Source organism: Apteryx mantelli, chromosome 14, assembly GCF_036417845.1.
Source record: "Apteryx mantelli isolate bAptMan1 chromosome 14, bAptMan1.hap1, whole genome shotgun sequence".
In the NCBI taxonomy this organism is placed as follows: Eukaryota; Metazoa; Chordata; class Aves; order Apterygiformes; family Apterygidae; genus Apteryx; species Apteryx mantelli.
The window spans coordinates 2,323,067-2,346,755 of record NC_089991.1 but is presented as its reverse complement, the minus strand read 5'-3'; the positions used below and the strand labels follow the sequence as shown (position 1 = coordinate 2,346,755).

Sequence of the window (23,689 nt, the reverse complement as noted above, 5' to 3'; positions counted from 1 at the left end):
GCCCCCCGTAAGGAAGGCAGCAGCGGAAAGGCCGCCGGGAGGCTCCGCGCTCCCCCGCCGGGTGCGGGTGCGCGTGGGAACGGCCCGGTGCGCGTGGGAACGGCCGGGAGCGCGCGCGGGAACGGTCCCGATGTGCGTGGGAACGAGCCCGGTGCGCGCGGGAACGGCCCGGAGCGCGTGGGAACGGCCGGGAGCGCGCGCGGGAACGGTCCCGATGTGCGTGGGAACGGCCGGGAGCGCGCGCGGGAACGGTCCCGATGTGCGTGGGAACGGCCGGGAGCGCGCGGGAACGAGCCCGGTGCGCGTGGGAACGGCCGGGAGCGCGCGCGGGAACGGTCCCGATGTGCGTGGGAACGGCCGGGAGCGCGCGGGAACGGCCCCGGCGCGGCTCGGGGGCGGCTCGGGGGGGCGGCGGGGCCGGGGCCGGGGCCGTGTCGGGGCCGTGTCGGGGCCGCCCCGCCCGCGGGAGGCCGGCGCGGCGCGGCGCAGGCAACGGGAAAGCGAAAGCGAAAGCGCCGCGCGGGCCAGAGCGGAGCGGGGCGACGGCGGCGCGGAGCGCGGGGGCTGCCGGCAGGTAGGAGACGGCCGGGGGGAGCCCGGGCAGGGGACCCCGGGGGGGGACCGTGCTGGAGACCCCCGGGCAGGGGGAGCCCGGCCGGGGGCGCTGGGGCCGGGGTCGGCGCGCGGAGGAGGAGGAGGAGGAGGGGGAGGAGGAGGAGGGGGAGGAAGGCGGCGGCGGTGCGGGGCGCTCCGGGGCCGCCGCTGCCCGAGGCCCCGGCGGGCCGTGGGGACCCCCCGCGCGGTGACACCCCCTGCCCTGCCCTGCGCGGGGGCCGCGCTCAGCGCCCCCCGCAATACAACCGAAGGAGCCGGGGGGCAGTTGCTCGTGCGCGGCTTCCCGGGGGGGCCCCGCGCCGCCGCCCGCCGCTGCCCGCCGCTGTGGTTGTTCACTTTAACCCTCTACGAGCTCTGGTTTATCCCGTCTCCAGTCGGTTATAGCTCTGCCAGCTTGCGTTATGCGAGCGAAAAAAATTCCGTCTTGGATGTGGGCCTCAGCTTGGCTTTTATTTCCGTGCTGGTGTTTTGAGTCCAGCCAAGAGCCGGGCAAGGAGAGACCGTTTTCTTGCAGGTGGAAACGCTTCTGGGGGCCTTCTCTGCTTGGAGCAAGGGGGTTAAACTTGGGAAGCTTTGGTGAAGATGTGTTGCTTTAATATAAGCTGATTTGCACAAATTATAATAAATTATAGGCTTAAACTTCTTCTGCTCAACATCAGGTCAAGCGATAATTGTGGCTCTGGCAGACACTTGCAGTGGTGCCAGGAAAGGAAGGATAGATTCCAGTCAGGAACCTGCAAAAGGCGAGAAAGCAATTTGGACTGGAGGAGCCCAAGGGCCGCGTGTGAGCGGGGAGGCTGGGACAGAGCGAGGGGGATGACGCTGAGGCTGGACCCGGAGCCTGGGGTCTGCCGGGGCAGAGAGAGACGAGGTCGGGAGACTCGGAAAGCGGCCGTGAAGTTCTCAGAGGTACGAGAGATACCTTCTGCACGCCGCAGCTGGTATTTCCTCTCCCAAAACAAGGGGTGGACTGAAGCCTCGGGACGCGGAGCTTGTCCGCTGGTCAAGGGAGATGGGCCAGGTCTGCCAAGAGCAAGGTGGGCTTTCGTAACCCTGAGAGAGAGAAGCCCCGTGAGAACCGCCAAGAGGGGACACGCGCAGGAACAGAGTCCAAGCATCAGGCAAATATTAGTGCAGCTAAATGTCGCAAGCTTTGCCCTCGCCTTTGCCAGGCTCGGTTCAGTTTGTTGCGGTGCTAGCTGTGGTCTCTGCCTGCTCTTTCTCTGAGACCGGAGCACTCGACGTGTGTCAGACCACCCGCAGACTCAAGGAGCCTTTGCTTTCCCAAGGGCCGACCGTGCCAGGCTGCGGCGGCGTCACACACGCGTTTTGGGAAGCGGCTGAGGTCGGTGGCTGCGACGCCTCTGTTGCAGGCGTGGGGCCGGGGCCGGGCGGCGGGTTGCAGGGGGCCGTTGTGCCGGTTCCCAGTGCCGGCGGCAGCTGCGGGGAACCGGAGCAGTGGCCGCACGGGAGCCCTGAGAGCTCGAAGCAGCGGGTCGGGATGCAGGTGTACGGGCGCACCGTCCTGGGCAGCAGGCCAGGGCTGGGAAACCCCTGGAGACGGGAACGGAGCCATCAGGAATTGCAGTGGCACCTGAGGGCCGAGGAGACGATAGCTTGTGTCTTCAGAGCAGGGCTCGAAAGGCAGGCGGGGAAAGGCAGGCGGGGGCTGCCGCGGGGTCGGGACGGGAACCCAAACACCGAATCGGCGCGTGAGCGCTGCTGGCCTCCTACGTTGCACGAGACGAGGTGTCTGCAGCCCCCAGCGTGCGCTCGTGCAGGCAGGGACCGTGCCACAGTACGATGGAGATTTTGCGTTGCCCAGGTGTTTTGTAATTGTACGTGAGCTTGGAGATTTCACCGGTTTGGGAGTCCGACCTTGTCCCCTCAGTCGTGCTCCTTTTCGGGCAAGTTTTTCCCTTCCTGTAACCGTACCTGCAGATTGCTGCTGGACGTCTCAAGTCTGCAGCTGAAGGTACAAATTCATCGCTGGTAGAACTGCGTGGGCAGTGACAGGACTAGGCGTCGGATGAATTTGGCTCACAGACGGCTTTTCCGCTCGTCACAGCTTGAAAATTGGCGCCAATTTACGCTGCGGAGGATCTGACTCCCCTGTACTGTTTTGAGATCAGTCGTCAATTAAATTTCTGAACATTCGAATCTTCAGGCCCGGTTGTTTTGGGGAACTCCGGTTTTCCCCTTCTCCCCCGGGGATACGCCCTGTCCCGCTGCCTTTCTGCCCGCGCCGCGTGCGTGGCTGCGGCTGGCGCAAGGGGGCTGCGGGGACGCGCTCGGAGCGGGCGCCGCGGGAGCCACGGGAGCCTCACGCCTTTCCTAACTGGCTGTTTGAGCAGCGGCAAATTGGCTCGAGCGCCGCGGCCGCCCAGCGCAAACACCCTTCCTCTTCCGCGAAATGGAAAGCACCAGATAAGTCGCAGACCGGACTGTTTTCGTGATTAACTTGCTGCTACAAAGCGCATGGTTATTGCTCAGCACTTGTGCCGATACCCGAGTAAAACGCCGCTCGATGTCTGCTTTGAGCATTAAGAGGAAAACGGTGTGGATTTTACGGGCAATAATCTTCTGATTGGCTTACTAAAAAAAGCTTCCGAAGCTGAAATGTTTACTTGGGAGCGTAATTTCCCGAGAGCAGCGTGGGCGGACCGTGGCCGGTCCCGATGGCGGCGAGCGGGGCCAGCCCTCGCGCGGGGTCCCCGTCCCCTCCGCCTGGTGACGTCCTCCGCCGGCAGCGTTGCCCCGGGAAGGAGTTTGCTGCGTTCGGCTGCCGCGCAGTTGCCCTTCAAACACGGGAGCAGCTGGAGACCGTGAATTTTCTCGGGGGGGTTTTCCAGCCTCACCTGCCGCTGCATTGCTGGGGGCAGCTGGGGCGTATTAAATTCACTGGAGACGGGGCAGGAGCAGCGTCCTCGAAGGGACGGTCGCCGCGTGCCGTCCGTCCGCCCGCTCCGGGGAGCTCCGAGCTCCCGCCGGCCTCTCCAGCCGGCTGGGCGCTCCGCGAGGCGCCTCCGTTGCCTGAGTCTCCATTGCCGATGGAGACGGGCCGGGGGCCGCGCTCGCTCCTCCCGCGACCGCAGAGGGCACCGGCACCCGCGGGACCCGCCGCGGCCCCGGCATCGCCCGCGCGCCCCGAGTCATCGCGCCGCCGCCGCCGCGACCGCCCCGGCAGCCGGCGTTTCCCGGAACGCTGCGCGGTTCCTGGAAGAGCTCGGAGTCGCCCTCGAGCGACCCGGCAGGGCGGAGGGCGAGGAGACGGCGACGGGGCAGGCGCCGCGCGGGGCCCTTTCCCGGGGGCAGGCGGTTCGGGGGCGGGGGGGGGTGGGGGGTGCTCGAGCAGCCGAAGTGGTGCACAGAGCGCGGCTGGGGGGGGGGGGGGGCCGCGGGGCGCAGGTGCCGGGTGGGAGCGTCCTGGGCACGCAGCCCCGGGGCGGGCGGGCGGGAGCCGCGCTCCTGCAACGCTCGCCTGAGACCTGAGGGTGGCCCCGAGCTCCCGCAGGACGCGGCAGGGCGACCGTGGCGTGGCTGAGCTGTGTTGCGGTCCATCCCGTCCCACCGGCTGCAGTCCACACGGTCTCCCACCGCGGAGACGCCCTTCAGGACCATCGCTGGACACCTCGGGGGGGCTGCCACCACCTGCACGTGGAGGTTTTGCAGGAGGGGCTCAGCTAGGAGACCCCAACCATTGCTGCTGGTGGGGGACAGAGATGCTCCGAAGAGCTCCCAGGTCCTGAGGAGTCCTGGGAAAAGAGCAGCAGCTCCAGGAAGCCTTGGAGGAGACCTCCCAGGCTGATGGTAAAGAGCTGCTGGTCACATCAGAGCGATCGGAGACAGCTGTCAGGAGGAAATGAATGCGCCAAGTTCAGTTACACCAGGCCGTGATCAACCCCTGGTGCCAGAGCTTTGCCGTTAGCACTTGGAAGAGCTTGTGGCTTACTTCCAATCTGTTTTCCTTTCTCTGGGCTTCGTTTTGCTTGTTTTCTTTTTGCTTGCCTGCTGCAAGAGCAGCTTGCAGTCGTCCCTCCTCCCCGGCAGCACGGCTCCCTGCTCTCATTAACACGGCAGCAGCCGCGAAAGGAAACCGCGGGCTTTGCCCCCGGGAAGGTGTCTCAAAGTGAGAAGAGCAGAGGCGCTTTGGGGTCCGTGCCGCCCGGGGACGTGCCGTGCACCCGGGCAGCCCTCGGCGCGGCTCCCCCTCGCCCTGCCCGGCAGCTGCAGCGGCCTTTGCAGCGCCTCCGGTACGTGGGGCGTTTGGGGCTCTCACCTCCTGTTTGTCACCGCAGCGCTCGCGCTGACGCCCATCCCACCCTTTCCTGTCTCGTCTCGAGCTGCGGCAGGGCAAGGCGGGCGCCTGCGGCAGCCGCGCTTATCGCTTCGCGGCAGCCGCGGACGTTTGCCAAATACGGCCCCGTGCCGCAGCGCCCTCGCGCACGCTCGCCCGCAAAAGCACGTTCGGCGGTTCCTAAAAACGCTTGCGGCTGCTGCTTCGCGGCTGCTGCCCTGAACGGCGGCGGCGACGTCCTCGGAGGATGCGGGGCGCGGGCAGAGCCCGTGCCGCCGGGGGAGCGCTGGGAACCCGAAGGGGGGATGCTGCGGCGGCGGAGGAGGAGGAGGAGGAGGAGGAGGAGGAGGAGAGGAGCGTCGCGGCGGTGGGCTGCCGCGCCGCCGGGTGCCTCGGCGCCCCGCACGGAGCGAGCTCTGCCTACAGGGTTGTGGGGACCCTCGCGAAGTGCCGCCCCGTCCGCACTCCTGCGCGGCACAGAGGTCTCGACCTTCGCGAGCGCGTTGAACCGTGCTGCAAAGCAGCCTCGGTCTCCGCTCACTGATCTGTGCCTAATCTCCTCTCCCTCCCGAGCGGCGCGTGCCGTGCGGGAGCCTGTGCTCTCTCCGTGCCTGGGAGAACAGCTGAGAAGTCTGCAGCGTAGCATGGTCTGGGCTGATTGGCTCTAGGTCTGGTTTTCGCATGCAACGCGCGGTCGGGTTCCCAGTACAGATTGCATTTTAGCTTTCCTGGGTCGGAAGCCCCGAAGGTTGTTCATCAGAATAATGCTTGTTTCTGTCTCCTTTGCCCTGAGACGCAGGTTTGCAGGGAGTCATGGGTGACCCTTCCCTCGTCCCGGAGCCCCTTCAGCTTCCGTGAAAAGTGCTCCATGACTTGGGCGGGATTTGGGCCTCTTTGCATTTATTTTGGCAAAACGTGTCCTCAGCTCTTCCTTATGCTGCTAAGACTAAGAGCCCCTACGAGGATCCCGGCTGGGGTTGTGTCCCTGGAAAGGAGGAACGTGTTGTATGAGTGGATTGACCTTAGTGGTCATGGCGAAGGCGTGAGCCGTACGTGAGACCGCGGCAGGCGGAGGGAGAGGAGCCTCGGAGCGGCTTCAGCTCTCCCGCAGCGCGCTGCCGGCTGTCGCAGGGGCCGCGCGGCTCCCGCTGCGAGGGGATGCCGTTTCGGGGCGAGACGCTCTCGATCCGAGCGACCCCGGCGCAAGGAGGCTTCACCCGACTGGCACGACCCGAGCGCCGACGCAGACGTCGCTCTCCCGGCAGGCGGTTAATTAGCCCCGTGCTTAACCTGACCAAAGCGCTCTCGCCGCGTGCCCTCTTAAACACCTTGTTTTCCACCAGCAAATCGGCGCGACCCAAGGGCTGCCAAACCAGTCCTGCCGCTCCTCAGCGGGGAAGCGCCGGTCGCAAACACGAGTGTCGTGCAAGGGTCCGGTCCCCTCGGCGGTCGGCGTTGCGTCGAGCCGCCTTTGCGGCGCCCCCGGCACCCCGCGCCGCGGCGCTGGGCAGCAGCTTGGCCCTCTTCGGCAGGGAGCCCGAAGAGCGAAATCGGTGTTAAGCTGGGGAAAACTGAGTTTTGCCGTTCTCCGTCGCTCACGCATTCTCTCCGTTTGCGCAGACTGTTGGAGACTGAGTTAATGATTTCCAGGGGGCAATAAAAGGTAGCAGCCACCGGGCGAGTGGCACGGCGCAGCGGGGAGGCCCCGGGGTGGCGGCGCTGGAGCTGGCACTTGCCGCTCGCCTCGCCGCAGCGCTGCCTCGCTCCGGGGAGAGGCTTTCTCGGAGCAGCCTTGCTGCACGTGCCCCGACCTGCCGAACCAGCCGGGCAGCACCTCTCTGCTTAGTAGTAATAACCCGGCTCCTGGCGACCCGTCCTTATCTTTCCCACCAGCTTCTAATGCACCTTCATGAGTCACTATTTCTGACACGCGTTGGGGTTTTTTTTTTTCATGACACCGTGTTTTGGTTTCAATCCTTTCTGGCTGGTGTGTCACTTCCTAAGCCTGAGCCTGAGCCCGGGCGGCTCCTGCGAGGCGAGCGGTGCCGGAGGTGGCTGGAGCTGATGGAGCTGCTCTGGCTGCTGAGGGGAGGGAAGCTGCACGGTCTGAAAAGAAGATGAGCAGCCAGTTCCGCTCCGCGCGAGTTACTCGCACGGATCAAAGCCCCTCGGTGTGCTCCTTTCCTGCGAGAGCAGCGTCGTCTCCATCCCTGGGCAGCAGCACGCGGCGGCAGGTGGATCAGCTCTCCCCACCCTGTTTCTCCCCCCTGCAGCACAACTGCTGCTCCGGAGAGGATGTTTGGCTGAGCGGTGGAGAAGGCAACATATGCCCGTGTTGAGATAGTGCAGCAGGGGAGAGATTAGATAGAGAGAAGGGATTGGGCCGGATCCGCTCAACCCTTGGAGTTCAGACCCACGGCAGCGCAGGGAGCGGGAGGATCGCGGGCCCTGGGCGCTGCTTCCTGATTTTGCTGCTTCGCTAAGGTTCACGAATTTTTGCACCCCTGGTGTTTTTACCTGCCCTTCAGTGACGGAAGGGCACAGTCAGAAGCCTTCTTCAGGAGGTCAGTAAACATGACAGCAACCGTTCAGTTTTGAAAGCCTCTTTCCTGAAGCAAACAACAGGAGCGTGCAAAATAGCTGACACTTCCCATGCAGCAGTTGCATCATCTTCCTCTAAGCGTGCGTTGTGGTCAAGAGAAGGGCAATACGCGACAAGCCCGCGATAACAGGCGTGAGCACGGGAGGTCCCTCGGCACATGAACGCGCTCTGGAAGACCCGTCTCTAAGGGAGCCTTCGCTTGTGTCGGATACGCAGCGCAAATAAAACCGGCTTGTGCCGCGCAGGAGGCGTCGCAGACCCGCGGGGCGCCGGCAGCGCGGCACGTGCCCCGGCGAAGGCGCCGGGCGGACGCGAGGGGCTGCTCTCACACGCATCTGCGTTACGGGGAGGGCTGGCAGCTGCTCTGCAGGTGAACTGCAGCCTGTTTTATTAGTGCTGCAGAGATATTTCCTTGCAGTGACTTACTTTATGTCCGACTGTGTGGGTATATACACTGCAGCTGTAGCTGTTTTTTATGAGGTTCAGTACATGAAGTACAGTGCACTATAAGCAAATGTGGCTTTTTTTTTCCTGCTTATACTCTCTACTTCAAATGCTGATGAAAAGAAAGCTTTTTTTTTCCCCCTGAATCAGTGGAGATGTCTCAAATCATTTGTGTTCCCATGTTGTTGCTAAAGACCAAGTCTATCGGAGAGAACGAGTAAGGGTTTTCCTTGCCGCTTGCGGATGCAAGAAATGTTTGTGGCAGGAGTTTCTGCGTCCCATCGCAGGATGGTTTCGTGGCCTCCACCATCACCCGGGCTTTGCTTCTGCTCAGGGGCAGCCGAGCCAAGGGGCTCGGGTGGGTGCAGTAAGGCGAGCGCCGTGGGTGTTCCCCAAACCACCTCCCCAAATCAGCGGTCAGAGCTGCGCGGTTAACGAGCGCGTTACGCGGTTTGCCCTCGTTCGTCTGCGGAGGTGCAACTGGCGGCGGTGAGAGCCGGCAGCGGCTCGTGCTCGCGCCCCCGAACGCGGCTCTGAGAGCGGGTGCCCGTCTCTGGAAAAGCTGCCCTCCCTGCGGCGCTTTCGGCCGTCCCCGTTTCTGTGAGGTTTTATTTCCTTGTGTGACTCACGCCAGCTCACCTGAAAAAAAAAAAAACCAACCACCCCCAAGAGCTCTGTTTGGTGACGAAGCTGCGCGGCTGCACCGGGCCGTGGGAGGTCACCTGCGGACGAGCGGCTCCCTCGGCACGACCCGCCGGTGCCGCGTCCACGCCGGCTGCCCTGTCCCTTACCGCGTGGCTCCGGGGCTCGGCCGGAGGCTTTGCCGCGGACCGTAGCGGGACCGCAGCTTGCGCGGCAGCTTCCTCCGGACGAGGCACGCGAGGAGGACCTCCGAGCTTGCCAACGCCGCTGCTTTATCTTGAGAGAGAAACATTTGCCGAGTGCTTCCCCTCCCGTGGAGCAAACTATTTACATTTTTAATGCTTAGCCTGTTTTCGTTACAGCGCTGCCTCTTGCCCTGGCTGCAGCTCGCAGATTCGTGCTCCAGCCGGAGCAGAGCCCCGCGCTCGTGACCTTGCTCATGAGAACCAGGTCGTTAGCTCGGCTCTTGTTTAGCGTGTTTTGGGAATAACGGAGAACGCTGTCTCCTAACCAGTGTAAACATAAATTTGATCTAGATAGCTTTTCGAAGACTGCGTATCTGTTTGTTGAAGTCCATCTCCCCCACCGGTTTATCTTGCCTCTTCTCCTCCGGTTAGACCGTGCGTATACACGGCACGCGAGACAAATTGAGCCTACGTGAGCGTCCAGGATCACCCCTGCTCTCGCTCGTCGTCAGCGAGCCTTTTTGATAGCGTCTTTTCTTCTGACATAGAAACGCGATGGAGGGGGGAAAGAAAGTCCGCTTCGGCTTGAGAGGCGCCTGCTTGCGGTGCGCTCTGCGCTGCGGAGCTGCGTCCTGCTCCCGCTCCCGCTCCGTGCCGGGCAGACGTGTCCCCCTTGCACCGCTGCTTCCCGTTAGGAGGAACTCCGGGGCGGGAAGGAGCATCTCGGTCTCCGTCTAGGCCCCGCGGGAAGGCAGTTTTGGACCAGAGCCGAGCGTGCCGGGCGCTTTGACGCAGGCTGGACACGGCGCCCTTCGTCCCTCTTGCCCTTCAGGCGTCACAAGTATGTTAAGATGTTTATCCGGATCTGCGGAGGGAAACTGGACTGGAAGATAGCAGAAGGAGATAATGCGTTTCCTTTTCATTTAAAGGGCGTATTCACCTGTAGCTTGATGACCAAACCAGCTGGCTGAGATGAGAGCCGTGGCACCCGGAGGCGTTAAGAGCATCCCGTGTGCCTCGGTGGGAGGTGGTGGTCCGTTGCCACCACCGGGGCTCGCCGCAGCCCGCTCTTTACGTTTATTTGTCTTTACGTTTATTTTTAAACCTGCCCGGTGTCCTCGTTGGTGCTGCTTGTCGACCCCGAGCCCGTGACAGCACGGGGACAGAGCCCGGCGGAGGGAACCAGCGTTCGCAGAACGTGTCCCTTGTTGCTGTTGTGATCTCGGGAAAAGTCCTGGTTGAGAAAGAAAAGGGATTAAAGAATCCCCCGGGGTTGGCTTGAGCGCCGTGGGTCGGAGCCGAGGGGCATGTCCGATGCCGGAGCGTGGGGACCTGCCCCGGGACAGCTGCTCCGCTCCTCCCTCCCTCCCGTCCCCGTGGTCCGTCCATCACCCCGGTGCTCTCCCGAAGCACGTAACCGCATCCAGCCGGGTGTCTTTAAACATAAATCAGGAGGCACAGGGAATGTGCCGATAACCGAGCGAGAAGTAACGCTTTGGAGGTGCCGGCCGGGCGGGGGTCCCGGCGGGCGCGAGGCTTGGCGGCGCCCGACGCTGCCGTGCCCGTGCCAGCTCCGCCTCGCCAGCCTGCCTACCGGCGTTTAAATGACCGAATTAAACAGTAACTCGACGCCCTGAGGGTAAATCATGTGACTGCCGGGAACAGGCTTAGCCGCGATGATCGGGCGATGCCGGGGCAAGCATCCGCCGTGCCCGTCGGCCCGCCCGGGCGCTCCGGCGGTGCCGTAGGGCGTTATCTCCGGAGGCAGGCGGAAGGGTCGCCTCGCCGCGGATCGGTCGGGACGTGCTGCGCCGGCCTCGAACGAGCCGGGTGCAAAGCTGCTTCCAGTAAATCGGGGGCCAGCGGGGAAGGCAGAGCTGCGCGGCGCCTAGGCTGAGCGCTTTCCCTCGGGCGAAGGCGGCCGGCGATCCCAAGCTGCAGCGCAAGCGCGCATCCCTGTCGCTCGTCTTGGGGGGAAAAAAAGTGGCAAAGCAGAAAGGTTTTAGTTCTTTTGCAGAAAGCCACAGCGTTTAATCCACTGAAAACTAAGGGCACGGCTGAGGGAACTCAGCAAAACAGCTGGAAGCAAATAGCGTCTGGAAAGCGATTAATGTCTGCCTGCGAACTGTTTTGTCAAAAACTCAACTTTCTGCTAAAAAAAGCAGATTAGCAGAAAAGTTTTGACTAGCCCTCGTGTTTGTACAGTAACGTGTTAGGCACACTGCTTCGCATCCGATTAACCGCGGGCTAATGGCAATCATGACTGTAGCTGCCGAACTGGGTACACAGAAAACGGCTCCGATGTCCACATATTACAAAATGCACCCGTAAATAATTCAAACCATCTTGCTAGATTAATCCTGCTGTATAGCATAATAACTTGCTAATGGAGGTGCGTTTGATGTAACTGTGACCATTTAACAAAACCTACTAGCGCTTCGTTGCTGGAGTTGTGCTCCGGCCAGTATTTCCCAGCCTTATTTACTTGGTAATTTAGCTTTATTTTTATCTTGCTGTTTTAACCCTTCTGCCTGCCCCGTGGAGCATCTTTTCCCGTCGCTGCCTCCTCCATCGAGAGTCAGGAATGACCTCAGTAAGCGCAACTTTTAGGCAGCGAGGAGGAGGGGGAAAAGGCTTCCCGTGACGCAGCCCTAGGAGCATCGTAACACGGCGAAGGTGCAAAGGAGCGCGTAGCGGGGAGGCGCTGGGCTGCGGCGGCGCCGGACGCCCCCCCGGGCAAGACACGTCGCCCGCAGAGGGCCGGGTCTGGGAGACCGCGCCGCCGTCCCGGCTCTGCTCTCTGCCCTGAAATACTCACCGTCGCGTGTTGTCTTATCTTGGGTCCTTTTCCCTGGAAGCGCTCGGATCGCTCCGTAAACACCCGTGAACAGTTTCGGCGTCGGCTGGGGGAGAGGCCGGCGTTGCCGCGCGGTAGCCGGTGGGACGTGCCGAGCGGAGGGCGCGGGCGAACGGCGGCGGGTTTCTGGTGCGAATCGCCCGCTTTAGGCATCGCCGCGTGCTTCCTGTCCGTGCGCTCTTGCTCCCTGCGCCTCGGGTGAACGAGACCAGCCGGAATCACCTAACGAGCCCTTGGGGGGGCTGCGTTTTTCCACGCTCCCAGTTTTGCTTTGCTGCTCTTTCCGTTCCGGCGCGAGACTGGCTCAAGCCTCGACCAAAGCCACGGTCCAGGCGTTCCGGCAAATGTCCCCTGCTGAAATTCTCAGCCGGCTGGAAATAAGTCGCGTGTCGCCACACGGGGAAAGGCAGGCCGGCGGCTCGGCGGGCGCACGCGGCGCTCCCGCGGGTGCACGGGGCTGCAGGGCGCCCGCCGCGCCGCCACCACCAGCGATGCTCTCGCCCCGGCGGCAGCCTGGGCGCCACAGGAGCTCTGCAGGGAATCGTGCCGGCGGCCGGCACCACGCACGGCCGGGAAGTGCGAGAACCTCCTCGGGGAAGGAGTTTTCTTCCAAGCGGGAAATCTCTTCCGTGCGGTTGCACACCGGGATTTTGCACCTTTTGCAACCTGCAGCAATAAAAACAAAGCTGCTTAGGGAAGCAGGGGCTACGGATGCGTGCTGGCTGGGTCAGGCCCGCCTGGCGAAGGGTCGCGAGTGCAGGCGTGGGGCGAGGAAGCCGGTGGAGGCTCGCGGCAGGGCGGCGGTTTGCAGCTAGCGTGCCTCGGCGTGCAGCCCGGCGGGCAGGGCTGCCGGCGCGGCGCTGCGGTCTGCTCTCTCGAGGTGCGCCGTTTCCTCTTCCCATCGATCGTTCGCTCGTAATTTCCTGTTCGTTGTCCCCCACTTTCTTCTGGGCCTTGAGATGCCGGGAGCTGAGGTGCTGCGGCGCGCGGCGGGGCCTGCAGCGACCCGCTACGGCGAGCGGAGCGTCCGAACCGGGCCAAGTTTGTGTCGGAGCTAGGAGAAACGCATTCAGCTCAGCAAAATCAGCATCTGTATTTTTACCCGCTGTCTGGCTCTTTATGAAAACGTGAGCTGAGTAATTGCATTTGCTGTTGAGAAATGCTGCAGTAAATGTTTCAAGGTGAACAGGTGGATTTTACTCCAAAGGATGCAAACCCAGATGCAGAGGATTTTGTGCACAACCCTTGCGCCGCGCAGCGCGGGGACAGCTGGCTTCATGCAGTGACCTCCGGGCCAGGACCGTGTTTCCATGTGGGAAAACCGGGGAGCTGGCCATAAATTGCAATCAGGACTTTTGCAGAAACTGTGGGCTTGGAAAATTGAGGCATTATGTTAATTTGCAACAGGCACATTTTGATAGAAGCGAAAAGAAACGGAAAATATGAGCTAGCAGTTTATAATGCACAATAACGGACTCAGATATTTCTCTTTACTGTACTAGCTGTTCACTGTGCTTCGTGACTTCTGCAGGTGTTTTGTGCTTTTTTGCACTTTATGATAGTTGTCTGGCTCCAGCGTGCCATAGCTTAGGAATTTGCCCCCGGCTAATGCTCCCGTACGTGGATCAGGCGAGGAACCTCTTTGGTGTGCTCGTTCCTCAAGCCCCAGAGATGGTTTTGAGGAGCAGCGATACTGCTGCTCGTCGCTGCTCCGGCAATGCCGAGAGCGTTTTCAGTGATGTAGTCAACATAGCCAACAACTTTTACAAACACACATCAATTCCCTCTTGCACCCTCTTGCAATGCTGCAGGGCCATCGCTGTCCGGGTGGAAAGGCGAGTTTGAGCGGCTAAAGTCAAACACCACGAATGAATGTTTAGGCTGAGCCACCTGACGGTGGAAACGCATCAGCAGTGACCGGCAGAGCTTTGCCCAGCAGCGCGGGGATGTCGGTCGGAGAGCTGGGAGTCAAAGACGGGCGCCCCAGGCCTCCGGGGGCTGCTGCCCAGCCGGGCACGTCTCAAGCTTTTCATCCCTCTAGCAGCTACCCAGGGCCGCTGTGGACGATGTAACTCTAACATCAGCGTTTTAACTGAAAGCACAGAAACTCATTGCCGCTAGTCAGCGCGCTAGCAAGCAGTAATGACCACTGTCATTTTTCTGCATTGCAGTTTTTTGGTCTTTTATTTTTTGGTAGAGGCATAACCACAATGTCCTTCCAATGGCATTTTAATGATCTTTTTAATAGTAGTGTCAATAACAGTATAATGATATGGTTGTTTTGTTTGTGTTGGAATAATAAAAAGGCAGGAAAGCATATGCTGTAAAGCTATAAAGGGTTAGAGACGTCCTGAGAACCTGGCTGAGGGCAGGGTTACGCGCTGGTTTCAGCGTCACTGAACTGGAAAGTTTTGGTCTTCCGTAGGGCTTGGCAGCCCTTGAAGGAACCAACCGCTGCTGAGCGTTTTTGTCAAATAAAAGTAGGGTTTTTTTTTTGCAGCTGGCAAACCGATGAACGTGGGTGAGGAAAGAAGTGTTGCTGGAGGCGCTGAGGATTTTTTTTTTTTGCTTAAAAAGCCAAAGGCCTCACCTGCATCTCTGGAAGCTCTGGGGCTCCGGCCGTTGGCCGTGTCGGAGGCCGGGAGAGGCAGCTCCACGGCGCTGCCCCATTTAGGGGTTCCTGGGTATCCTGCTAGAGCTGAGACTGTGAAAGATGAGGATACAGATCCAGCCTTTCCTCCTCGGGTGAGCAACCTTGGGAAAACGCCTTTTGTGGTGCGTGTCCTCCGGGAGCCTGAGGCGGTTCGAAGGCTTTGGGGCAATTTTGCCGCAGGGCAGCTGGATTGGAACCTGCTTCTAAAGCTTTATTAATATATAAGAGCAGGAAGTCAAAGAGGTGAATAATCCTCGCGGGCTGAGCTGGCGTTTGCAATACCTGCAGCCGCTTGATCTGCGCCCCAAGCACCGGGTCGACCCGGTGCCCGGCTGGGTTAAGGTTTGGCGTTTGCAGGGCTGTCTGGCAACCGGAGCTTCCTGCGCCTTGCGGCGTGCCGTCGGGCCGTGCCGCGTCCTCCTGCCTCCCCTGCCCTGCAGCGAGGGGGTCGGCGCTGAGCAAAGTCCTGCAGGCGGATGGACGTCTCCAGCCGGGCTGGGCGTTGAGTCCAGGCGCCAGAACATACCGGTTTTGTTCGAGTGTAAAAACGGAGGAAAAGCAGTATTTCTCGAATTCCCCAAGGCGGTATTTCTGGGAACGGCTCTCCGGGGCGAAGCAGCGGAATCCTGGCCCTTTTGGCTCTGCAGGGACGGAGCCTGGTCCCCAGGGATGGCTCCCCGTGGTCTCCTGGGCGGTGAGGCGGCTCTCCCCATCCCGGCCTTCCCGCTCCCCGGGGGGATCGAGCCCAGGCCAACACACGATCCCTTTCCCTTGACCTAGGAATAGTAAAAACATCAGGCTTAGTGCAGAAAACGACCTCGTCGGAGGAAGTTATGAAAAAAAAACCATCACACAAAGATGTCTCTGCACAGAGGCGGCGCTGAAAATAGCGGAGGAAGCGAGCGTCCCCGCGGTGAGCGGGGTTTCGGAGACGGGAGCAATTTCTCCCGGAGCGGGCGAGAGGAGCCGGCGCTGCCACGGGGCACGGCGGCGGCGGCTCTCCTGGGCCCGCGGAGTTGCTGGGGCGCCTGCAGATCGCCCTGCGCGCTCCGTAGGTTGCCTTCGGAGAGGAAAGAAAAAAAAGGTCTGGAAAAAAAGAAGCAAATGAAACGTGGTCTCCCCAGGAGAGATTTTGACGCAGTTAGCGGGGTTCAGCCTGTTCACGTGAGCTGCGTTAGGCGGCGGCGGGTCTCGGCGCTGCCTCCTTATCTTGTCCTGCGAGCGTGGTAACGGGCATTGCTGCGGGCAAAACTCGTCGGGTAAGAAGGTGAAAATCCAAGTTGGAGATATTGGTCTTTTTTAATTGGGACAGATCTTTTCCTCCTTCCGGAGCACTGACATCCAGTCGGAGTAGATGGTCCGTGGGATGGAGCAAGGACGCTGGCTGCGGACCGCTGGGGCACGAAAATTACTGATAACTGCATACGTGTGCGCTGAACGACTGCCGCAGCTAGCAAAAAGCGCATATAAACGCGTGCGATGGGCGCTTTGGAACGGGCCACCCTGCGAGGAGGGAGAGCCTGCAAATTGCCCGTGCCTCTGCTGTCACGAGGCCCCGGGAGCGGTGACACAGCCCAGCTCGTGGAGTCTGTGCGGCACGTCGTAGCTGGGTCGACTGCCTTCCCTGCACGCGTTATAGGTAAATAACTTACAGAATTGGAATATGGCTAATTCTAATGTAGAGGACGGGAACCATCACGGCAGCGAAGGGCAGCTGGGCGAAGATGGCCGGGGAAAAGGCACATGTCGCTGGGACTTCTGTATTCCCGCATGGAAGATGCATGTGAAAGTGTCCTGAAAACGGGACCGTGGCTTTGGATTTAAAGATCTTGTCCAAATGGATGGTGCGTGCACCGACTGTGAAACGTTGCAAAGTTTAGGTGTTTTCCCCCTTGGACTGAAACAAGCGCAGTTCCTTGTGCCTGAAATCCATGGCAGGCGTGATGGGGCAGCATTTTTCTGGCTATTCTCGAGGAAAAAAAATGAATGAAATGATTCTCCTACTCCTGCTTGCAGTAGAGTGGGAAACACTGTCAAGAAAACTCATCTTAGAAAAGGAAACTTAGAAACGTGCCATTTCATGCCACTCACTTGTCCAAATCAGTATTCCAACATCACAGACCCAAGATTTTGCAAGAACTTATTCTTTTATTTTTCCAGTATAATTCTGTCTGACGTCTGTTGCTTAATAATATTTTCCAAGGCATTTTGCATCGTTTGAAGGGTGTGTTTTGTGCGAGAGCAGGTGCGTCAGCTGACTACTGGCAGGGCACCGCTAGCGAGTTTCTTTGTATGTGTTCAAGAAATTAAGCACAACTTGAAAAGATAATCCGAAATGAATACCAAATACACAGTTTTTAGAGGATGCAAACAATCCGAGTTACCATTTGTTATTTGCATTCCCTTTTCCAGGGAGTGGAAGTACCAGAAATAAATGGGGGAGAGATGACTGTGCAGCGTTCCCCGTTCCTGGAAGCTCCTGGGTGGGATCCGTGCTGTCGGGACCTTCTTCAGCCAGCGCTGAGGGTTCCCTTTCTGGCCGGTTCTACACAAAACCGCCAGCCGTTTTGCTTACCCAAGGGCAGACTCTGACCTTTGCTTCGCGTGCCGCAATCAGAGGCGATGGCAGAGCGCTCGCGGTGCGGAAGGGTGTACGACGTGACAGGTCCCTCCCAGTCCTTGGTGCTGCCAGATGTCCTTCAACGTGCAGTCCAGGTCCATGCGTCGTCCTCACGCCAGACGTAGTAGCTTCGTATACGTGGGTTGTACGTTCACCGGTTCGACTGTCACCTCGGAGAGGGCCAAAGCTGGAAGTTGACTGCAGAAGCTCTCACGGCGTGGTGGCTCACCGGGATTTTGTTCAAGGCATTAAAATCTAATCAGGGAGTTTGCAAGACAAATGCGCGGCCTCCTGGGCCATCTCAGACAGCGGGTGTTTGTCAACAAGGAGCTCGTCCGTCTGTCGTGTTGATGTATGGGATGTCATCCCCCCCATAAATGGGATGATGCATCCCGTGTATCAGAGAGGATGCAGGTAGAAAACTGGGCTTTTTTCCACCAAATAAAACCTTTTAAATCAAGTTCTGCACTGCTTACGGAAGCTGATCTGTTCTGGGAAACGCTTGGCTTTTCCGTGTGTTTTAGTCATTATCGTCTGCTCTGCTCGGGAGACCATCCTTTAGACCCCTCGTTTTAGAGATTCGGCCTCAACGCATCTGGCCCTGAAGATGCTTCAGAGTGAAACGTCTCGCTCTCCCCTTTTTCTCAGTGACTTTATTAACTTTGCTAAACATTGGGCTTGTGCCTAGACCCTCTGGCTCGGTTTCCCCGCAGACGTGCAGGAGGCATGGTCGTGGCAGGGGACACCGCTGGGCGAATGCCCGTCTCCATTTAGGGACTTTCCTGAGACTTCCCGGGAGGTTATTGCCTGCCTTTTATTGCTCCCGGCTCCGCTGACGGTTTTCCCCTGCAAGCTGCCTTCCTATTGCTTTTGCACGTGCTACTTGATCGTTTCTGATCTGAAGACGCGTCTTCCCTCCCAGGTCTCAGTGGGGAGCCCGTGTTAAACTCACCAGAGATTTTGCTTGCGTTTATGTAAAAATACAGGTAATTTCCCTTCCTTCAGGCTCTTGTTATCAAATGTTGTGTCAGCATTAAATCTGAAACTAAGGGGAAAGAAAGACTTGATTACTGGAGATGTACTGTACAAAAGGTTATTCTCTGGAGATATTCGAAACCCGCCTGGACGCGATCCTGTGCAATGTGCTCTAGGTGACCCTGCTTGAGCAGGAGGGTTGGACTTAGATGATCTCCAGAGGTCCCTGCCAACCTCAACCATTCTGTGATTCTGTGGTTAAGTCTACTGCTTTATTATTTGTTTGGTTGTATATTTGTATCTCGATGGCGCGTTCCCTCTACATTTCATACAGCTGTTTCTCAATGCATGAGGTTTCTATCATGTTGGAAGTGAACTTCGTGGCTCCATATGTAAAGGATTTAGAAACAGATCACTGGTGAGGTGTACTTTTATAGTGGCATTAGTTATGAAATGACTAACAGGCTTCTGGATTCTGATCTTATTATTTACTCATTTAACACCAGTGTAATTTTAATCACATCAATTAAATTAATTCTGATTTACATCAGAATAAATTAGGACAGCATTAGGCCCATTTCATTTTTATTGAGCGTGATATAATGTTTATTTAGTCAATGGGGAGTAGCAGAACAGTGCAGATTCACCTTCTTTTGTGGGAGCAGGGTTGATTTGATTAATCTGGTTTGTGGCCCCGAAAGCTTGTCTCCAAGGAGGTGACAGAGCAGAGACGTCCCTGAAACCCTGTGCCAAAGCGAGACCTAGCACCCGGGGAGAAGAAGAGGCAAAGCCACTACGGCCTTGGTGCTGCGGCTCTGGCACCCGCGGGTCGGGCAGAACCGGCGGGTGCCCTCGGCCGAGCGACACCGGGGCGGTGACGGCACCTGACCCATGATCCCTGCCGTCCTTTTTGCATGTTTTTACCTGACATGCAGAGCCGTCGACATGAGGGACAGAGTGCAGCTCGGGGAGGTTGCGCGGCAGAAGGCGAATAGCGCGTGCAAACGCACCTGCTGGGAGTCGAATGTGCTGCCGGGACCCGCGGGAGCGGGACGGGCCCCCGAGCAGGGCTGGAGGCCGCGTCTCAGTCTCGGCTTTAGAGGCCGAAAGTCAGCTCAGCCTCCGAACGTCTCGGGGGTGCCAGCACCCGGGAGGAGCAGAAGGGAGTTCCCCGGCAGGACGCTGTGTCCCGTCCCTCTGCCCCCATCTCGCCCTGCTTTCGGGAGCTTGCCGTTCGGGTTTGGCTAAAATAAGATGAAAAAAATTATTTCTGCTTCTGGCCCGGGCCAGGAGGGACCGGGATGCGTTTCCAGTATGAAGCCCCTTTTTTCTCCAAACCTTTAAGCAGGGAAATTGCTTTTTGATCCGAGTAAGACACAGCTACGCGCTTGGCTCTCCTTGGGTACGTGGTGTTGCGGGAGGCTTCAGCCTTTGGATATCCCGGCTGCGAGGAGCAAGCAGAGCCCAGCCCCTGCCGCCAGGAGCCGAGCAGCCCCCGCGGGACCCCCGAGGCCGGCGCGGGCCGCACCGTCCCGGCCAGCCTATTTCTCGAGATTGCAAAGATTTTACTCTTCCTACCTGCTTTTTGCAAGTTGATGAGAGTCGCGGTCCCGAGTGACGGATCTCTGCTTTTCTAATGGAGCGTCAAGTGGGTGACGTGGGGCTTCCCGAAAAGGAGAGGGGATTTGGGTGCTGCATTTTCTGTCCCGTTGGCCTTGATGCAGGAGCTTGTATTTCCACGTATTTTTCCTGAAGCGGCCTGCAGCCCATCCTTACGCAGCGTGTGCTTCATCGCTGCAGTTCACAGAAAGCAAATGATCCGGAGCGTGAGCTTCCTGGAGCAGAGACACCTTCCTGCGAAGCTTTCCGTCTCGCGTTTGATTTAAAAATACAAGGGATTTTGTGGGGGGAAGGATTCCAGTAAACAAAAATATTGGTGGAGATTATCTCCTTTGCACAGAAACGGCCCGTTTTTTGTGATTTATGAAAGAACGATTTCCTCTCTTCTTTACCCCTTCTGCACTGCTTCCTTCCTCCTCAGTTCACAACAACTTTTTCTGCATTTTTCAAGCAATTTTCTGCTAAAGCAAGCCAGGTATCTTTTGCTCTTTGTTCTTTGGAAGCAAAATGAAAATCTCTCTCATTTTTCCTCCGTGAGCCCCCTCATTTTTCTGGCCGGTTTTCCAGGACTTCCTTGTTCGATGACATGGAATAATATCGGCAATAAATTAATCCCTTTGTCTGGGGAGACAGTGAGAATTATTGCTCAGGAGGGACCGGTCCCCGCTGCGTGTTTTCCCACGGTAGGCGCCTTGGCTGCTCCGCTGGCGTGCGGAAAGCCGCCGGGGCTGGCTCCTCCGGCAGGTGACGTTTCTTGGGGGCGAGCCGGGATTTGCGAAAAGGGACCGATTTGGGGACAGATCCAGGCCCTCGCTTTTGCCTGGGGGCACGTTTGTGCATTGCACCCTTTTAACGAGGCGTCCGGGAAGCCGCGGGTGAGCGATGGGTCGGAGCCCGGGAGCTGCTCGGCTGCGCCCGGGGCAGGAGCCGGCGGAGGGGCCGGGAGCGCGGGAACGCCGCGCCGCTGCAGGGGAGCGCTCCCCCGCCCGGTTCCTTTTCCCTTTATACAGAAGTTAATTAACTAAGAGAGAATGGGTAAAATCCTGGGCGTTACGAGCTGTGCCCAGAGCTGCTGGCAGGGAGCGATAAACCTGGGCGGCTCCATGATTTAAGGTTTCTCTTCCAGGTGGGCTGCAAGGAGAGGCGAATTTTGGCCTTGGAAATGTCTCGGTGTAGGACCATGAGCAAAGCGCAGCTCTCCATATCCTGGAGATATGGAGATATGGTGTCATCCGGCCCAATTCCTAACGCGAGGAAGACGACAGCACTTTCCTGCCTTGAGGGAACGCTACCGGAATAAGCCAACGAACGCTTGAGACACCCGGCTCCGAGGGCGGCGGGAGGGGAAGGACGGAGTTGCCAGCACCTGGCAGCTTGCAGCACCAACGGCAGTGTTTGCCAAAGAGCCTCGTAAAATGTGCCGAAGGTAACGAGCTGTCCTGATGCCAGTATTGTAAACAGATATATGTATATATATATAAAAACACACACACACGTGTATATATATACACACACATATATAAATACACACACATATATGTATATAGCACTTGCAGGGAGAATAGCTACCAGCATGTGAAGAAACGAATGCGTTTGGACAGGGAGGGAAATGCTCTTCTTCACCGGCTGCGCTGGAAGCGGAGGAATCCGCAGCACGTTGACTTTGTCCCTTTCTTTACAGCGCTTGGCACCTTATTCGCCCGCAGAAGAGGCGCGGGGTGAGGCGACGGCGGGATGTCAGCGGGGAGGCGGAGGGCGGCGAGCGGGACGCGGGAGGAGCGAGGGGGCGAAGGCTGCCCGCAGCGCGTCCTGCACCACCACCGCTGCCGCCGCCGCGAAATGGGTTCTTCTGGATGAAAACCGACGCACGCCGCAGCGCGCAGCCGTATCGTAACGGAGGCGAAGGCTGTTTTTCACCTTAGATCTTCTCGCTGCCGCAGGCTTTAGCGCTGTGCGCGCATCTGTCCTCGCTGCTTGGTTTGTCCTCGCTGAAGTTCGTTTCCTGACGCCGGTGACGCCGTTATCCAAAGGCCTTCGGGTCCCAGCGGCCAAACCGAACTATTTCGGCCGAAGCGGGGGCTTCTGCCGCAAAACGGAATGAAGACCACCCCGTGCTGAACGAAACCACCCCGCTCTCATTCCCCTCCGGAAGGGCTCGTTGCCCGCGTGGCACCACCTTGCTAGTTGGAAACTGGCTTTTGAATGTATTAAAGAAAGGCATAGCCCAAACCTCGTGTTCCCGTAGCTGCTTCTGGAGCCGCGACGGGGTGCGGGGGGGGTTCGGGGTGCTGCGCAGCTCGGCCCGGGTTTCTGGTGCCGCACGATAACCGGGTGACGCTTGGGAAGAGCTCGGTAAGTAAGATCTGCTGCACGGGTAGCGAGGTGGAGGATGCGAGCTGGGAGTTTAAAGGAAGCAGGTTTTGGTTACAGACACCTTAAGAAACCTATTCTAGCTCAGATTAGAAATTTAGATTTCCTCAAATGTGTTGGCAGGATTCGTTTCTTCTTCGTACGCGTAACGTACTTGCTCATATGTGTCATTAGACAGCTCCTCTCAATCTGAATATTAAACTGGAGTAGAGCAAAGGCCAAATTTAAGATATGAAACCGGTGGAGATTATATTTCATACTGCATAAAATGCACCTCTGGAATTTTCAGTTCTCCTTTTCTGCAGTATTACATATGCTTTTATACAGTATCATGGCAGACGAGCTAAAAAAAAAAAAAAGAAGAGAAAAGAAAAAAACTGTGGCTTTGGAGATGTTCACTTCAAGCCTGTGGTTAGCGTTTCCCAGGCTGCCGTAGAGGTGAACGCGAGTTCAGCCATCGCATCGCGCTGCTCCCGGGCCCGTCTTTGCTGCCGTCCCTGAGCGACTCCAGCAGGAGATGGAGCCAAACGGACCCGCGGCGGCTCCGGGGCGTGGATGCCGCGCTGGGGAGCCGGCCCGCGCGTTAACCCAGGGGTTGGGGAATGCTTGAGACTATGGATTCATGGAAGAGTAGCTGGTGGACCAGTTGCAGAGCCGGGCGTCGCTAGCCGGCCGGTTTTCTTCCTGTACGCTAGAAATGGTGCATTAGCTGCTGGGCAGGGGCTCCGCACGGCTCTCTGCTGGGAAACGGGCTCCTGCCGCAGGAGCCGCCCGGCCGAACCCGGCTCCAGCCGCCGGCACCGGGCACCCGGCAGCTCCTCCTGCCTGCGGCGTTTCGGCGCACGACGCTTCAGCTTCTCCTGAGCTCTGCGATCTCTCCTTAAATTCCCTGTCTTTAGAAAACACACCAGCTTTTTCCTGCTCAAACCTCCAGGGACTTTGCTTTGACCCCACTAAAGTGCACTGCCAAAATCCCGAGCCGGGTGCACCCGTGACCCGTGCAAGCGTGGCTGGCCACGACGGCACGTTAACCTGGGACGTGTCCCGGCCTCCTGGCGCGCGCGATCATCAGCTACGCCAAAATAGTCCATGAAAAGGAGCAGAAGCTGCGGATCCTCTTCCTTTCCGCGTTCCTAGGAAAGGAGCCAGTGCTGGCAGCAGTAAAACCGACTTTGCAGGTAACAGGTCACTTTCCCAGTTGCATCTTTTGCACGAGAGGGAAAGCGGTGTCTGAACCGGCTCCTGCTCCGTGCCGAGGCAGGGGGTGCTGCCGCTGCCGGCGTCCGCGGCAGTCGGGCCTCGGGTGCGGATCCTTCCCACTCGTTTTCGTGCCGGAGGAGTTGGGCATGCGAGGGAGTGCATGGATGCGAAACCAGCTGAGAAGCTTCCCAGCCACTTCCCTTTTCCCATCAGTAGCTATTGCTTCAGTTCTCGTTTCCTAATATTGACTCTCTAGTTTGCTTCAGGCCCTTTCCCCCACTTGCTTGCCAAGGTTTCCTTGGACAAAGATGTAGCTGAGCTATTTTAAATAAAATTTTTAATATTGTATTTTTTCTTCAAATGGACATTTACCATCCTTTCTGCAAAATTCTCCTCCCTTTTGTGTCTGCTAGCAATACCAGGTGGAGTCAGATATCTTTACACCATGTTATTCGCAGCGCTCTGGCCGTAGGAATAGCCTCTGCCTCCTCTTGCCTACATTCAGCTTTTCCCCGCTCGTTCTTTTAGCTGACACCTTCTGTGATCTTTCTGTTTATCACCTCTGTGCCACCGCTCTGTCCTTTCCCGTAACACCGAACATCAGCTTCT

At 58.7% G+C, this 23,689-nt stretch overlaps 1 long non-coding RNA gene across 1 annotated transcript; it reads left to right on the top strand.

The window, feature by feature from the left end:
• The first annotated feature begins 488 nt into the window (after positions 1-488).
• On the top strand, positions 489-23,393 carry LOC136993352 (uncharacterized). Its single transcript, XR_010885646.1, has 3 exons — positions 489-574; positions 20,637-20,936; positions 21,192-23,393. It is a non-coding gene; the product is annotated as an uncharacterized lncRNA (long non-coding RNA).
• The last annotated feature ends 296 nt before the right edge of the window (positions 23,394-23,689 follow it).